This window comes from Drosophila albomicans, chromosome 3 (assembly GCF_009650485.2).
Source record: "Drosophila albomicans strain 15112-1751.03 chromosome 3, ASM965048v2, whole genome shotgun sequence".
NCBI classification, from domain to species: domain Eukaryota; kingdom Metazoa; phylum Arthropoda; class Insecta; order Diptera; family Drosophilidae; genus Drosophila; species Drosophila albomicans.
The window spans coordinates 20,777,795-20,794,266 of record NC_047629.2 but is presented as its reverse complement, the minus strand read 5'-3'; the positions used below and the strand labels follow the sequence as shown (position 1 = coordinate 20,794,266).

Sequence of the window (16,472 nt, the reverse complement as noted above, 5' to 3'; positions counted from 1 at the left end):
AGAGCCGGATGCAGGGACTGAGAATGAGAATGAGAATGGACGGGAGACTGGAACTGGATGGATTGGTGGGTGTTTAGTCAACTACAATGTTGTGTGTGACTGCTGCGCGACATGTCAACAGCTGCCAGTTGCCGGCGAAGCGACGCTGCACAATTGGCTTTGGACACACTCCTCTATATATGTATATAGTATAGACTATATAGTAGTCTCGTATGCTATTCCGACAGCCAGGCAGAGAATATTGATGGGACACTCAAAGCCCGTAACTACAAAGGAAATGACTGAGGGGCAGAGCGAAGTAAAAGCGAAGTAGAGGCGAAGCTAAAATGCGGCAGCTGATCAATGGCCAGGCAGCAAGAGCAGGAGCAGGAGCAGAGACATCAGACATCAGACAGCAGACATCAACAGCAGGCAGCACACAACAAGAGGCAAGGAAGCAAGAGGCAAGAGGCAAGGGACAGTCTGTAGTATCAGAAATTGCATTTAGAAGCAGAGCGGAGAGCTCAATTTATGGCGCTTTTATGGGTAATATAAGGTCATACATACATACTTCGTACTCTGTGTACACACTTGCTTACACTCGTAAACTGAAGAAAGAGCTGGGGAAGGAGAGGGGGTAGGGAAGGGGCAGCTACAAAGCTGGATGTGTGGCAAGCAGAAGGACAAGCACAACACACAAAACACAGCGCCCGAGATTTGATTCGTGCCTTTTGATTTATTTGACTTTTGAATGGAATCAAGGCAAATTGCGGTTGTCAGCTAACAAACCACAGCAGGCAGATATCACATGACTGCACCACTGCACCACCCGGCAACACCCTGCACCATCCTGTTCCATCCTGCCACACTCACACTTCATTCATACAGCTTTGCTTTGCAACTCTTTCTCGACTCTGCAACTTATTGCGGTGTCCAGCTGTGTGGCAAGTTTACTTTGTGCTTCATCGAAGACAAATCGAATCACGCCTCCGCTTGCCTCTTTCCCTTCCCTTCCCTATTCCCTTTAAAGCACACTTTCTAGAAAAAGTTGAATCGACAATTTTCGGTTGCGCATATTTTCCAATTAACAAAGTTTGTCATAATAACTCGCTGGCATTTCGATCATGCAACGAGCTATGTGCCTTCCACATTCTTGCAGCCATTTATGCCGCTGACAAGAGGACCTCAAGCTCGCAGTAACTAGAGAACTAGGGGGGAAAGCGGGGGACCCAAGAAAACTTTAGCCAAGGAATTTCAAACATTTTCGCTGGCAGAGCGCCACATAAAAAATACTAAAGCAACAGCAACAGAAAAGAAAAAAAAACAACAACAACGCAACTATTTATGTTGCAAGGGAGACTTGGTTGAAGGTTAGGGTTAGGAAATGGGTGCAAGGAGTTGGGGTAAGTAGAGAGTGTGGGTTAGTGTGGCAATGCCGCAGCCAATATAATTGTACATTGAAAGAGGTCCACAACGTTTTGACGTTGGCGTTGGCGTCGCTGCTGCTGTCGTCATTGCCATTGTGTGTGTTTTTCTTGTTCTTGTTGCTGCCGCCTGTTTTTGTTGTCGTTGCCGTTGCCGTTGAGCAACAAGCATTTTATTGATTTTAGCCCTTTTAGCAGCGGCCTGCGGCTGTCAAGGGAGCGCCAGTTGCTGCCGCACACGCTGTTGCAACAAACTGGTGGAAGGGGCAGAAGCGCAGAGTTGCTTCCACAGCTGCGGGGCAAGCATCGCGTGCGCGCACGTTTATTGCTAATTTTTTGTACTTTTCCTGCGCTTTTTTCCGTCTGTGTCGCTTTTCTATCGCTTTTCTCGCTCTCTGCTGGCTTTCTATTTGCAATACACTCACTTTAGCCAAAGGTATTTTTGCACTTTCCTGATATTTATGTTCTTTTTTTCCGCCAGTGCAGTGTTAACTATGTTTTTCTTAATCGTTAACGATTCACAGAGTGTGGCCAAAGCGATTCCTTAGCTAGATTGCAATATTTTTTTGCCCCAGCAATTGCTTTATCAGCTATTTTATACTTTTTTTTGTAGTTAAGTAGCATACTTTCTGGGGCAGGATTGTAGAATAAATTTTCAGAGTAGTATATTGAAGATATAATTCAGAATCTCTTTTAAAATTACTGCTAAGCGAAGGTAGAGATCTTTATTAAATGTTTATTTATTAACAATTTATTGGTTGTGCTTTCTAGGATATAATTTGTGAAGATATTGAAAAATGTTCACATTAGCAATGGAAGACATTAAACAACAATATTAGAAATATAATTTAGTCACAGTTTTAAAATTGCATGGTGCAAGATTTCTATTTACTTTCTTCTTTATTTACAATAAACTCCTAGGACTTCCAAGTAGTTAAATTTGTTAGAAAATCAATAAGTAATCATATGATTACAATAAATATATTTTAGAACAATATTGCGGAAATATTTGCAGAATTACATTACAAATATAATTCAGTTCCAGTTTTTAAAACTTCTTTATTTGATTTCTTTACTCATTTTCAATTCAATTATAGCACTCTCAAGCAGTTTAATTTGTTGACAAATAGATTAAAAAATCATATAAGCAAAACTCATATTTGAAAACAACATTTGTCAAATATGTTTCAGCCAATTCCAGCCAATAAAGCAGATTCATTAAACTAAGCTATTAAATTAATCTTGTTAATCTTGTAATACCCAAGAGTGCTTTGAGACTCTTATCATATAATTTGTATTGTCTGAAAAACAATAAGTTTTTAAGTCATTTGAATTAAAGTTATTCGTTTTAAATAATTACATGTTGAATATCATATGTTTATGGCCAATTGACAAATATAATTCAATTGAAAAGTTTATCGATTTGTAGATAATAAAAATTATATAATGGGAAACTCTGTCCTAGTTTCTTGAATTTTGTTATACGCTATTTTGGGATTAAGTTTTTTGATAAGATATATTTTAAATTTTTTGCTAGTTATGTGCTTCATTTCGATGAGTTCTTTATTAGAGCTCTTTATGAAACAACATTTTAAAATCAAGCTATCTTTATATTTCCCCAGACAATCACGTCACAACTTGAAATGACAATTTTAAAAGCCAGCTAATTTATCAATTGAATACAACAATTGAAAAGAGCATCGTTGTGTCGACCTCAACTTGATTTCGATACGTGCTGAAGTGTCGCTGGTAAAGTTTTCAAAGTTGCTGATGCTTTCGTCCTGCAGCCGATGGCATTGGCTGGATAGCTGGCTGGCTGGCTGGTTGGTTGAATGAATGGTTCATTGGCTGGTTGTCGTTGCCTTTACAGTTGTTGCTATTGCTGTTGCTGTCCGTCACGTCCTTGCTGCACATTTTGAAATCGATTACAAACAGGATATGCAGTGCGGAAGTGTATTTTATAGAGGAGCAGGGTGTCGGGTAGACACCAAACACCAAACACCAAACAGCAGACGGCAAAGAGTAAAAAGCAGACAACAGACAACAGACACCAGACCAGCAGCAGCAGCTTTGGCGATTAGCAAAACTGCAGTTGAAGTTGAAGTTTGCAAGAGTTGAGAAGAGAAGGTGTTGTGTGCGTTCAGCAGTTTAATGAATTTGCCTGCAATCGAAGATCTGACATTCGAGAGAGAATCGCCGCAACTTTTGCAATTTGCGTGCAACTATGACAAGGGAATGCGAGTGTTGCAAGTTGAGGGTGCAACTGCCACAGCCGCTCCTTGTTGGCGACACACGCTGTGCACAGTTGAGTTCGCTTTTGGGTCGCACACATTAGTCGAACTTTCGATGCGTTGCTCGTACAAGATGTTTTGCTATTTCCCCCCCTTTGTCCCTTTCCCCCTTTTCCGCTTTCCACTTTCCGCTGCTTTCCCGCTGTCCAGTGGAAAAACTGCTTGTTCCAAGTGGTTTCAGTTCTGAGTGGCTTTAGTTGTAGAGGGCAAAAGTTTTTGCACACTCATGTGCTCGCTTACTCTGCTCGCTTTCTACGGCTGTTTCGACTTAGTCGAAAAGGGCTTAAGTCGTCGCTCACGCGAAGCTTCTCACTTTTCTCTCCTGTGTGCACGGCAATTGAAGGCAAGGACGCAATGCGGTTGCGGATGCGGTTGTGGCTACGTTTGCTCTCAATATTGTTTGGGTGTGTGGGTTTGGGTTTGGGTTTGGGTTCTGGGTTTCAGTTTCGGTTCTGTATTTGTATTTGTGTTTGTGTTTGGGACCAGGACGCGTTGTAATTTCACAAAGCGTCGGCGTTTTTTTCATTGACGTTTTTCTTTCTGAGCCGCCTATTTTTTTCTCTCTCAACTTTTTTCCTTAATTTTTCTGTTTTCTGTTTTTTTTTTTGGGTCAGCCGCCTGACGATTTCGTGCCAATCGCTTAACACTCCACAAAGTTGCCAGTTGAAGCAATTTTACGCAAGAGTAATTAAAGCGCAGCGAAGGAGAGTATAGGGAGAGGGAGAGGGGAGGGAGGGGAAGCTGCTGCTGCTGTTTGCTGGTTACACGTGAGCGACGCCAGGTCAGCGTTTGTTTATTTGGTGCGAGAAGCAAAAGCAATGCGGAGCGAATAAAAATGCGTGCTGGCCTCAAGGTCACACAATTGAATTCGAAACGGCAATTAAAGCGGTAGATTAAATGCTCTCTCTTTACATCTTTCTCTCTCTCTCTTGCGTCTCCCCAAGGAATAATTACATCTCTCAGTTGAAGCAACAGCTCAAAATAAATGATGATGAGAGAGCATTTAATTTCGCTTTACACTTGACTTATTGTCGATAATATAATATTATTGTCATTCACAATGAGCTGAGAAGAGCACAAAACTGTAATCGATATCCATTTGTCAAACTATAAATAAGATTCAGCTGCGGCCCAACACAAACTTTGGGCTACATGAAATGTGACAAGGCTTTAACGATGGCAAATCAGAGCTGGGGAATTTTCCACAGGCGGGAATGCATGATTTCAGCAGCACAAAGAGATCAATGTGTTGATCGACGGCAAAAGTGTTTGTCATTCAGTATTTATCAAATGGATTAATACGATTTAAATGTTGCACAAGAGATTGTTGATTAAGTATATTAATTAATATTTGCATCACTATTTAAAGTGATTTTATATTAAGAAGAGGTAGGGAATTTTCCATAGCAGAGAAAGGAAGCTTTCCACAGCACAATGTGATCAATAAAAAGAAAGTGTTTGTAATTAAATGATTTAAGCATAAAGATAATAGCATAAGAACGTCAATTTAAATGTTCATGAAGTACCCCAAATTTAAATTTATTTAGCTTACCCTACATAAATTTTACCCCAGGACTAAAAGGTATTTTGATACCGAAAATAATACAATATATCCCTCATTTCGCTGCAAACGATTTGTGTTAATTAAGTGCGTCAAAATGATGAACACACGCACACACAATCATACTCACACACACACTCACTCTCCCATAACACACTTTGTTGTTGTTTGGGCAATTTAATTGCGCTGCTATTTTTAATTATAATTTGAAAATTTAATTTAATGCTTTATTGAATTGCTGCCGTTTTACTCAGCGTCATCATGACACAAATGTTGTTGTTTTCTTGCTCTGCTCTGGCTGTTATTGTTGAATAATTGACGTACAAATAATAAACAAATTGAAACATTAAATTTACAGGGCAACTGTGCAGGCAATTGGATTGGATTCATCAGCAACAACAAAAAAAAAGGTAAACAATAAACAAAGAAATTGTTGCAACACTCTGTCCATCACACGCTCCTTTCTCTCTTTCTCTCGCACTTCCTGTTGTACGGGGCGTATACGCGTTAATAATTGATGCACTTGGTTGTTCTTTTTTATATATACATATATATCTGTATATATATTCGGCTCAGAGATTATGTCCGCGGCGTAAAAAAAAAAGCTGAAGTGGTTACAAGGTCGGAAGTTGGTTGGCAAATTGCTGCCAATTATTCAAACTTTAAGTTCGGTGGGAGAAAAGATGAAAAGGCAGCGAAGGGAGAAGGAGAAAGGAAGAGTTGTAGGCTGGAGTTTGCACTGATTGCTAAACAAATAATAGTTCCAATTTCAGCAGGAAAGTATGCGCTATTAGCCTGCATATTTGAGTTGTTAACTTCTTTGATTGTCCTTGCTTCCCTTCCCCTTCCTCTATTCCCTCTCTCTTAGCTAGTAACATGCTGTGAAGAGAGTCCCGTCAGCTGTGCTGTATTCAGTTGAAATGACTGTTCAAACTTTTTACAGTTGTAATTATTATAAATAAATGAAGCGCAATTTGGTAAGCAGACGCCATTTGTCCATTTGCGGAGAGAGCTTGAAGCGTTGAAGCCTTGGCGCAAAGGACATTGCCTTGCTTTGCCATGTCCTTCAAGTTGGCCTTGCTGCTGTCTGTCTGTCCGTTTATTATTAACTTGAATAACGCCCACATTTACACAGTTGTCCATTTGCAGCGCATTACGGAACATAACGGAACATAACTGACTGCCTGACTGACTGACTGAATGGCTGAATGTCTGCATGAATGTTGCTCGTCCCTGGACAGACACAGCGTGACATGAACCGAAACTCAAATTAGAATATAACCTCAGACACACACACACACACACACAGACAATTACGAGTATATTACAGTCATGACAATTATTCAAAGGTTCTCATATTTAAATACTCTCGATGCATGACATTGCTGTTAAAAGGTATTTTCGGGTTTTCCCTTTTTCATATAATACAAATTATTAATAGCAAAAGATATTTATAAATGTCATTAAACACAACTGGGAAGTTGATATTATATTGATATATGATATTGTTGATATTGTTGCTTAGATTATTATTAGTAATCTTATCGTCCCAATATTCTTGAGTTATTATTTTAAGTCTTTGCATTTAACAGCTACAAAAAATCTAATTAAAAATATTGTATATTTTTGAATTTGTAAATGTTGAATTATATATAATTTTAAAATATTATTAAAACTATATTTCAAATATAATCAACTCAGTGTTGCCCCAATGATTCATAAATATATCGACACTTAAATTAATTTCAGTAAAGAAATCAGTTTAAAAATATTTTATATTTTTTGAAGTTTTGAATTTTATATATGAGACAAAATAATCAAACTTTTGATTAATTTCACACCGATATTTTCTTAAATATAAACAACTTTGCGTTGCCACAACATTGTGGGGTATCTTTCATCTTTCGCATTTGCAGTCTGTAAGTAGCCTACATCGATTTTAAATGGAAGCTGGACACTGCGTGATTTAATGGTTCATAAATTACGCAAAAAGGCTATTTAAATAATTGAAATGCACAACGCATAACATATTAAACTCAGACTTATTTACGACTTTACTTAAAACTCATAACTTCTCGAGTGTGACAATTAAGATATGCAAAACTTATTATTATTATTATTATATGATGCGATACAACCAAAAATAATTGCTGCAGGCATTTCACGTTTTCTGTGGTATCTTTTGGCCAAATGAAAACGAGACGAGACAGCAAGAAATTTGTGTATTCTTATCTCATTCTGCAAGTTGAAATTGCACTCTGATGAATTTAGCATTGAGTTAGCCAAGAGTTCCGCATTTGCATTTTGCTTTTCCAGCTGCTTTTGCTTTTGGCCAAATACAACAATAAGTGAGACTGACAGCAAATATTTCCGCATTGCTGAGACAATAAAACTTGACCGCACAAACCAAATTTATAAATTTTCAAAGCAATTTTCTATTACCATTTATGCAAAAATGCTTCACAAAATGTGAAATGGAAAACATAATAAAATAAACTGAGACTTCAGACAAAAACACACAAGAAATTGAAGTGGCCCAGCGTCAAGAGTCCACTTTAAGGGTTGTCTGCGGCGACCTTGACTGTGGCACTTGCCACATGGCATTCAGACTGTCAGTTGTTAACTGTTAACTGTTTATCATTCGGCTGTAGACTGTTGACTGTTTATCAATCTCACTTTCCCTTTTCGTGGTTGCATTTGCTCTTCAGTCAAATGCTAATTACACACTTGACCGCAAACTGTCAGATGACGTTCACAAATTTATGTGCATCAAATGGACAACAATGGCTGCAGTTGATCAACTTAAAGATACTCTATTGACTCTTGTATTGAATTTACTGCCTTTTTTAAACATCTGTTACTACTTTGCGCACATAATTGTCATTAGACATGCCCCAAAGTCCAAATAACTCTCAAAAATTGCACACAAGCTGCTTGGCAGCCCAAACACGTATGCTTAATACAAGCATTAGAAGGAGAAAGAAAACTAAAGAGGAAGAGAGAGAGGAGACAAGAACTTGGTAACCACAATAACAGCTCAAATGTTTAGCCTGCCGCTTGATTAAAATAACATTTACGCAACAATCCAAAGAACAAAGAACAGAACAAAACCAAAACCAAGCAAACAGCTGCAGGGCAACAAAATAGAGAAAGTGGAAAAAGCATGCGAGATAGATAGACAGATAGAGGGAAGGGAAGGGAAGGAAGAAGACAATGTTAGAGAGCCGAGAACGAGTTGAGGCACAAAGTGTGCGATTGGAATCCGCACGGATTCATTCAATGAGCAACCCACTTGCAAACATCAATTGAACTCTTTTGTGCAGCTCGAGGCAATAACAATAACAATGGCAACAACAAGCAGAGTAACAATCAACAGCAACAACAACTGTAACAGCAATCACATAGTGTAACAACAGTAGCGACTGGCAACGGCATTTATTGTATGTGTAATTTGAAATCAATCAATATCACGCATACGCCACATCAGCCCCACCAAAATCAAAACCTCGCCCATAAAACATCAACAGCAGTGATGTCTATCTTTCTCTTTCTTTCTCTTGCTCTCTCGATATTATGCCCGTCCTTGTCTGTCATCTGCTTAGTGCCTATTTAATTAAGTTAATGTAGTTAAATCTGCTTAAGCAAATATTTCCAGCTGCCTCCATTGCTGCGGCCATTCAACACAATGCAAAGAGATAAAACGCTGCCCTCCTTCCCCTTTACAGACTTCTGCTCCTCCATGTTCGTCCTTCTCAAGGCTTCTTCTCCCTTAAGTTGGCAGTTGGCTGTTGGCTGCTGGCTGTTGGCTGCTGCTGTTCCCCGAAGTAAACCAAGTCAAAAGGCGCACACAAAAGGCATTCATTACATAGACAACACTGGTTAGCGAAACTTTTTCATCGACGACGACAGATTTGCGACATGAAACTGAACCTCAAGATGTGAGCTGGAGAGATGCGAGATGCGAGATGCTATTGCCACTGACCAGGCCAAAACCTAGAGTCATTAATATTAAGTAATCGTGAAGGATGCTCTCTGGTGTATAATACATTGGGTTGGGCTGCCTAACTGGCCATCTGTCCATATGGCCAACTGTCCAGCTGGCCAACTGTCCAACTGGGCTAACCTGTGTGCTCTGGAAGTTCATGAACTCCAGCTTATAACGCCCACTAATGTCGGCCATTCGCCTCCCCCCGTTTTCTGCCAAGTGACCATGAACATTGCCAAGTGACCATGAGTGACCAAAAGTGTCTGTCCCCTGGTCGTAAATTCACTTGCCACACTCACCGAAGGAGACCCAAAAAGAAACAGTTATGAAGTGTCCATGCCGCCCACTTGGAATGCCTCACAATGGACAGATTAGTGGAGTGCTAAGAGTTCAAATGTGTTTAGGACCGATGATCCAATGGACCAAAAAGAACAGTCACAGCAGCCACAACCAGAGCAACAGCTATAGCCTCAGTAACTCAGTCCTCCCTTCTCCCTCTTCCCTCCTCCCATCTCAGCAAATCAGCTGACTCTAATGCTATGCGGCAGCTTTTGGGGGAGAAGCAAAAAGGTGTTTGGGGACGAGAAATGTGTCTTTTGTCTTGGGTGTCAACTAAACAGTCGATTAATATATAATCGAGGGCAACTTAACTGAATGGTTAATCAATATGAATAATTAACTGAAGAGTCGTGGAAAACTGGAAGGAGATGCGTGATAGCTGCCTATCAATTTGAATAAATCTGGCATATCGATAAAACGCAGATACATTTTAGTATTGAGAGCTAATTTGTATAAGACGCTTATTATTCTAAATAGTAAATATGAGTAACTATTAACAAAGCAAACTTTTACTATCGATAAGCTATCGATAATTATCGATAACACTAAGGCATTAATACGACAATAAGAATTTATCACATTTGTGAGAACACAATTGCATACAAATAATATTGATCGGATACCATATCAATAAATGATCGATAATTATCGATAACGCAAAAGTATAAAAATAAAAAGGTATATATTACATTTGTGTGAGCTGAATTCAAATTTTATAAGTGTATTAATATACTAATAATATTAAACTTTTAGTTGTAACATACTATCGATATTTATCGATAACACGGAAAAATTAATATAGCTATGAAATCAATAGTAATATATTAAGCTTGTAATAACGCAATTGAATTCAGATTACTACAAATGTATTAATATACTATATAGAGTTCACATAAAAATTCCATTTACTATCCATAGTAATAAAATAAAAAGCCAATTATGTTTAAGTACTATAAACCACACAGATTTTCAGTAACTTCTTACGACAAAGCCTTAGAAAATCAAGTTTTATATAAGTTACTTTTTAATCACCACTTCGATAACAATATGTTATCGCAACAAATGAACATCTGTTGTCAGAAATGAAAGCCTCGCAGTCAAGACGCTCTTGACTCGTTTCAGAGTGATGCAATTAACTGGTCTACCTGTGAAAACTTTTTTCATTACGAGCCTTTTGGGGGCTGTGCGCCTCAAACCAAAAGTGGAGAATGTGAAATGTGAAATGGAAAACGGAAAATGGCAAATGGTTAAAATTTATGAGCCAAAGATACGAGTATATTGCGTAAATATTCTCCAAATTCCAGCTGCCCAGCTCTCTCTCTTTCTCTCTCTTTCTCTCTCTCTCTCTCTATCGCTTTTTCTCTTTTTCTCTGTTGAGCTTGAGGGACAGCATGTGAAGTAATTTCTGCCAGCTGTTTGTAGCTTTTCTTTGTTAATTTTGGTTATTTTTCTGGTGAAAATTTGACCTTGTGCTTAACCGAAAATTCAAATGAAATGAACGTGTCGCCCACTTTTTAGCTACTTTTGTAGCCCCAAGTCGAGTTGAAGTTGAGCTGAGTTAAGTTGTGTCGAGACATATTCTCACATTCCGGAGGCAGTTTTGTCAAATTGCACATTAAGCTTAATTAAGAAATTCATTGGCGTGTCCTGAATGTGGAACTGATGTACTGTTGCTGCTGCTGTTGCTGCTAATGGCAAACATTTAAAGCTGGCCAACAGCAAATAGAACGACATAAAACAAAAACAAAAAAAAAGGACAACCAACAACAAGTAAATAGTTTTTGCCACTTTTGCAACAACAATTGCTGAAATGTAAATGCAAATGTAAATAGAATTGCGGCAGCTTTGGGGTATACTTGAGGCTACCTGGCCACTGGCTGCCCAATGGCACTCCGGACATGAACGTCGCACACTTAACAAATTAAAATGCCGCAACTTTGGGGAGGCACAGTCAAGTGAGCGTTGCAATTGAAAAGGGGGACAGCATTAGAGAGCGAGAGAGAGAGAGAGAGAGAGAGAGAGAGAGAGAGAGAGAGAGAGAGAGTGAGGCAGCTGTGTGTGTGCGTATTATCCTTGTTGCGGCATTAGGAATTATAGAGTTGAATGTGGGCCCAGTTCGAGTAAACAAAAAGCCACGATGCAACATAATTTATGCAGGCGCAGCAGCTAAGCAGCGGTTGCAAAAGCAGCAGGATCAGCCGCAGCAAAGAGGGGGAGGAGATGGAGATGGAGGACAGAACATGACCTTTGCCAACTCCCCGCACTGTGATAAACAAAAGCCAGCTGGCACATAGCGTTGTCTGTGTGCAACGGCAGAAAGCAAAGCCAAAAGTTGTTGCCAGGCCACGGGGCGTATGAGCGCTAAATAAGTGCTTGCAACCTCCCTATCTGCGGCCGAAGCTGCACTGTAAAATTGCGCTCATTAAGCAAATTCAGGGCATCTACGAACGGGAACGGGAGGCAACAGCAGAAGCAGCAGCAGCAGCATTTCTATGATTGCAATGAGTGCGCGACACTTGAAAAGTCAGCAATGAATCTGTGCAAATTGCAGTGGCGCGGTGAGCAAATGGAAAATGGGTAAGGGCGACGTGTGACAATATTGATTTAAATGTCATAAACACCCAAAAGTAGCGCACACACAGTCGCATAGATGGAGCCATATATGGCAGAGAGTGCGAAAGAGACACGGCAAGTGGCACATCCGTAAGATACTTTGAATGTTTTTGAGATACACGAAGCGGAAGCAAAGTCAAGAAGGCAAAGAAAAACAAACAGGCCGGCACGTTACATATGTGTGTGTGTTCGGTGTGTGTGTGTGTGGGAGCAACACTAATGTGTGTAATATGCCGCACACGTAGCCAACTATTAACTGAAATGGAGCGACACGCAAATGACAGCCTACATTTGTGGGCAAAACCGAACCAGAGACATGAGACACGAGACACGAGACATGAGTCCTGAGACCTGAGACCTAGAAACCTCCAAGCTCCGACTCTCGGCTTCAGACTCAACTGAGACGGATCGTAAATATCAGCAACAGTCGAGCGACAAAAAAAAAGACAAAAATAGAAAGAGGCAAAAAAAAAAAAAGAACGACAACAACCACGTTGTCATTTGTAACAGATGCGGGACCCGGCCACAATTGACTACACACACACTCCGGATAAGCATATGGAACGGAGAGGAAGTAGATCAGGGCGGAGGAAGGGGTGGCAGTATGACAATGTGCTGCTTGCCGCTTGGCGTTTGGCTGGTTGACTGCTTGCTGCCTGGTAATTGGGCGCCAGGCGCAGATATACACTGATATATAAAAGGCCTGCTGGCACTCGCTTTGTCATGCGGCATGCCCCCGTGTCGCATGCCCCAGCTAGCATCCCACTAAAGCACGCGCTGCGTCGCATTCCCTGCGTAATTGCGACCAAAGATAAGCGCTTTATTACCGATTCACTGACTTTTATCGCATTTTAATAACTCACGAAATGCGGCCACGAAATTTTTACGTCACGTTGAATTTCCGTTACGTTACGTGAAGTTACGTAGTTTTAAACTCAGTTGCGTAGCGCGTCGCGTCGTTACGAACTGTCGTCGGCGCCAGACAATGCACAACTGAAGCCTCGAACTAAAACTGCGTAAGCGAACCGAACCCGACGGCGTCTGCAGCTGCTTTAAAAGGCTTTCGCTGACAACCGAACGCGCCAACTGACGAACGACTGTCGATGGCGCACACGAAGTATGCTCAAGAGCCGAAGCATTGCAAGCCGAACGACTGCAGCTGTTCCCAGCTGCGTTAGTGGGTGAATGGGGAGGGCACCCCACTGAGTGTGCGGAGGGGAAAAGGAACAATGATTTGTGTGTGTGTGGGTGTGTGTGCGTGATTCTTAGCTTACTTGCTCACTTGCATTGTCAAACTGCTAAAGAAGAATAAAAAAGAACTACGACGACGACGAACAACGCGACGGCACACGCGGAAGTGCGTGCGGTGTTCGCTGCACAGTGATTCAAACTGTTGTCAGGCTTACAAAAGTGGTTCACAAGTGGTTCAGGCTCATAACTCTGCCGTGTACTTCAGTTATTAAGCTACCAATTTAATACACAGCGAGAGCTCCCTTTACAGTCGAGTGTATGCCGAGTACATCGTATGTTACTACTACCTGAAACACACTAACACACAGACACAATTCATAAACTGGTTAACGATGGATGAGCATGGAAAATGGCAGAACGAATTCATTTCGAGGAAACTCTAGACTGGATTTGTTCGCTAATAGTTGAAGCTCAGGTAATTTGAGTAGCAACGAAAGCTACTAAGTAGGGGCTTTAATGAGCAATGCAAAAGTACTATTAAGTAAAAAAAACTGGCATAATGGAGGTAGACTTTAAAATGAAATGTAGTGAAAATGCTAAGGATTAAAACTGTAGAAGAAGGGATTTGACTATTCTCTATAGAAATAGAGTCAACACTAAATTTCAGAAGTAGGAGAATAAAAGCTGAAGTTACTACATACATATATAAGATAATATCATGATGCAATTAGCCATAATAAAAACGTGAATATTTGAGAGGTATATCTAAAAATAGTGCTAGTTGCTTCACTAATGAAAAAGTCTGATACTATGATTACTATAAAAAGAGTTAGTATTAGTACTAATTGTATAACTTGGATACTAAATTATTTTAAAAATAATAGAACAACTGTAAATAAATGCATTACTAGTTGAAGTCGTAAACATGGTTATTGCAAAAATAAAACAGCTCTTTCAGCTGTATTAGAATCACCTACTAAAAGTCAATTCCATTAAATGAAATTGGACTGGTTGTAAGTAGTAAAAATGTTATAACAAATACGTCTAATTAACATAGCATAACATAACAAAACATAACAAAAGAAGGTGCTAAAATGGAAAGAACAAGTAAAATACTTTTTCCTTGAACTGACTTAATTGCTTAACAAATCTACGCTTAAGGAATAAAAACTCTTGGAAGTTATTTTCAGTAGATCAACAAAAGTTGTATCTAGAATACCACTAGAAATGTATGTTAAAAATTGCAAAAGATTACTGAAATAAATTGTAGTAAAAGCAGAGAGCTTATTGAATAATAAATATTCAAATATACTAATGGAACTTTAGGCTGCATAAAAAAAAGATAAATGAAACTAGTAGCAGAATTCTGAAAAGAAAAAAATTGATGTAACTACCAGTATAACTCATATAAGAAAAAAACCAGAACTAGTAGTCAGGGTAATGGAGAAAAAGCAGAAGCAGAACTTGCAGCGAAAGCGGAGATAGAAAAAAGAATGACAAGAGGAGAGAACGCATTCGGTATGGCTAACCCTATTAAGAGAGATATATTCGTGGCTGATGCTCGGATTCTAATTGGGTTCCACTGTCCTGGGTTGGCTGGGATTGTCGCTCAGAGTTCAGTTGCGCAAATTAGCCGCCTGCTCGGCCGTCTGTCATTTTTGCAGCCAGCTGCTAAGCCAGTAGTTGCCTTTGCTTGCTGTCTCTGCTTTGCTCTCTATACATGTATAGATGTATGAGTGGGTGTGTCTGTTTGTGGGTGTGTGTGTGTGGCTGCTCGGCATAAACTCCAATGCAAGTGGGACTATAGCGAGGCAGCCTTCTGCTGCCAGTTTGTTGCAGCAAATCATTGCCGACTTTTGTGCGCAAATATTTACGGCAAAGTCAAGCGACGACTGCTGAGTGGCAGCTGCTGTTGCCGTTGCTGTTGCCGTTGCTGTTGCTTCTGTTGTCACTGCGTGGGTGTCCGGAGGACGTCTCAAGGCAAGCGGGAGTGGGAGTGCGAGAGGGGAGTGGCTCAAAGACAAAGGCATGCGTCTAACAGCAGCGACAACAACCTGTCACAACGACAGGCGAAATACAACAACATCAACAACAACAACACACACACACAAAGTACACACAATGCGACATTAGCTCGTCGCCGGGGTCAGCTGAGACACACACAGAGACAGAGAGAGAGAGAGAGAGAGAGAGAGAGACACTCATATGCCGCTCATCCTTCTCAGCCCCCCGCGACCTTTAAACAAAAGTCGAGCTTGTTAAGTAGCAGCAGCAACAACAGCGGCATTCACAATTTTTTTTTTGCTTCATGCTCGTATTTTGTTATTGTGCCTGCTGCTGCTGCTGCTGCTTTGGGGACTCACAGTCAATGCCATTGGGGTGCACAAGCATGTCTGTGTGTGTGTGTGTGTTCGTCTGGTGTACATATGTCTTTTTGCAAATTAATTTATAAACACAATTGACATTGAGCTAAAATGTAAATATGCCGTTGAGAATGGTTGCCATGCATTAAAATTTCAAGCTCTTCTCTTTCGCTCTCGCTCTGAGTGCCTGAGTCACATCTGCAACCCGGCAATTTGCATGTGTGTGCGTGACCCCATATAACTGTAACTGTATAGCTTTTCATTTGAGCACATCTGTGTATGCTCATGTATGTGTGTGGTTATGTTTGTCTTTTGCCATGCTTTGGCATTTATTTAGCCAAACAGCCAAGAGGGGAACTCGGCACGCAGCCTGACGTTGCACTTAAGGAAATAAGCCAGCCAAATGTTCTAGCTCTACACTATCTCTACCTCTTCCTCTCACTCTTCTTCACACACTCTCCCAGGTAAATGTCAAATTTGTAGAAGCAACTGCAACACGCTGCGTATGCGTAACAAATGACAAACTCAGTTTGTTGACTCATTCGAAACTTTGCAAATGCAGGTTGACTGTCTCTCTCCCTCTGAATGTTGCATGAGTTGCAATTAGAAAGCTGTCCAAAATTGTGTCATGATCCCTGACAACAAAGCATTGTTCACGCTAACATATATATGAATTGTTTGTGGCCAGAGAACAACTCTGCAACTTAATTAACTAAAACTTATCAT

General features: G+C 40.3%; 1 protein-coding gene across 1 annotated transcript in view; it reads right to left on the bottom strand.

Annotated features, from left to right (window-relative positions):
* The window catches only part of LOC117567696 (apoptosis-stimulating of p53 protein 2), a 43,942-nt gene that overhangs the window by 10,515 nt on the left and 16,955 nt on the right, over positions 1–16,472 (bottom strand). The window lies entirely within an intron of this gene.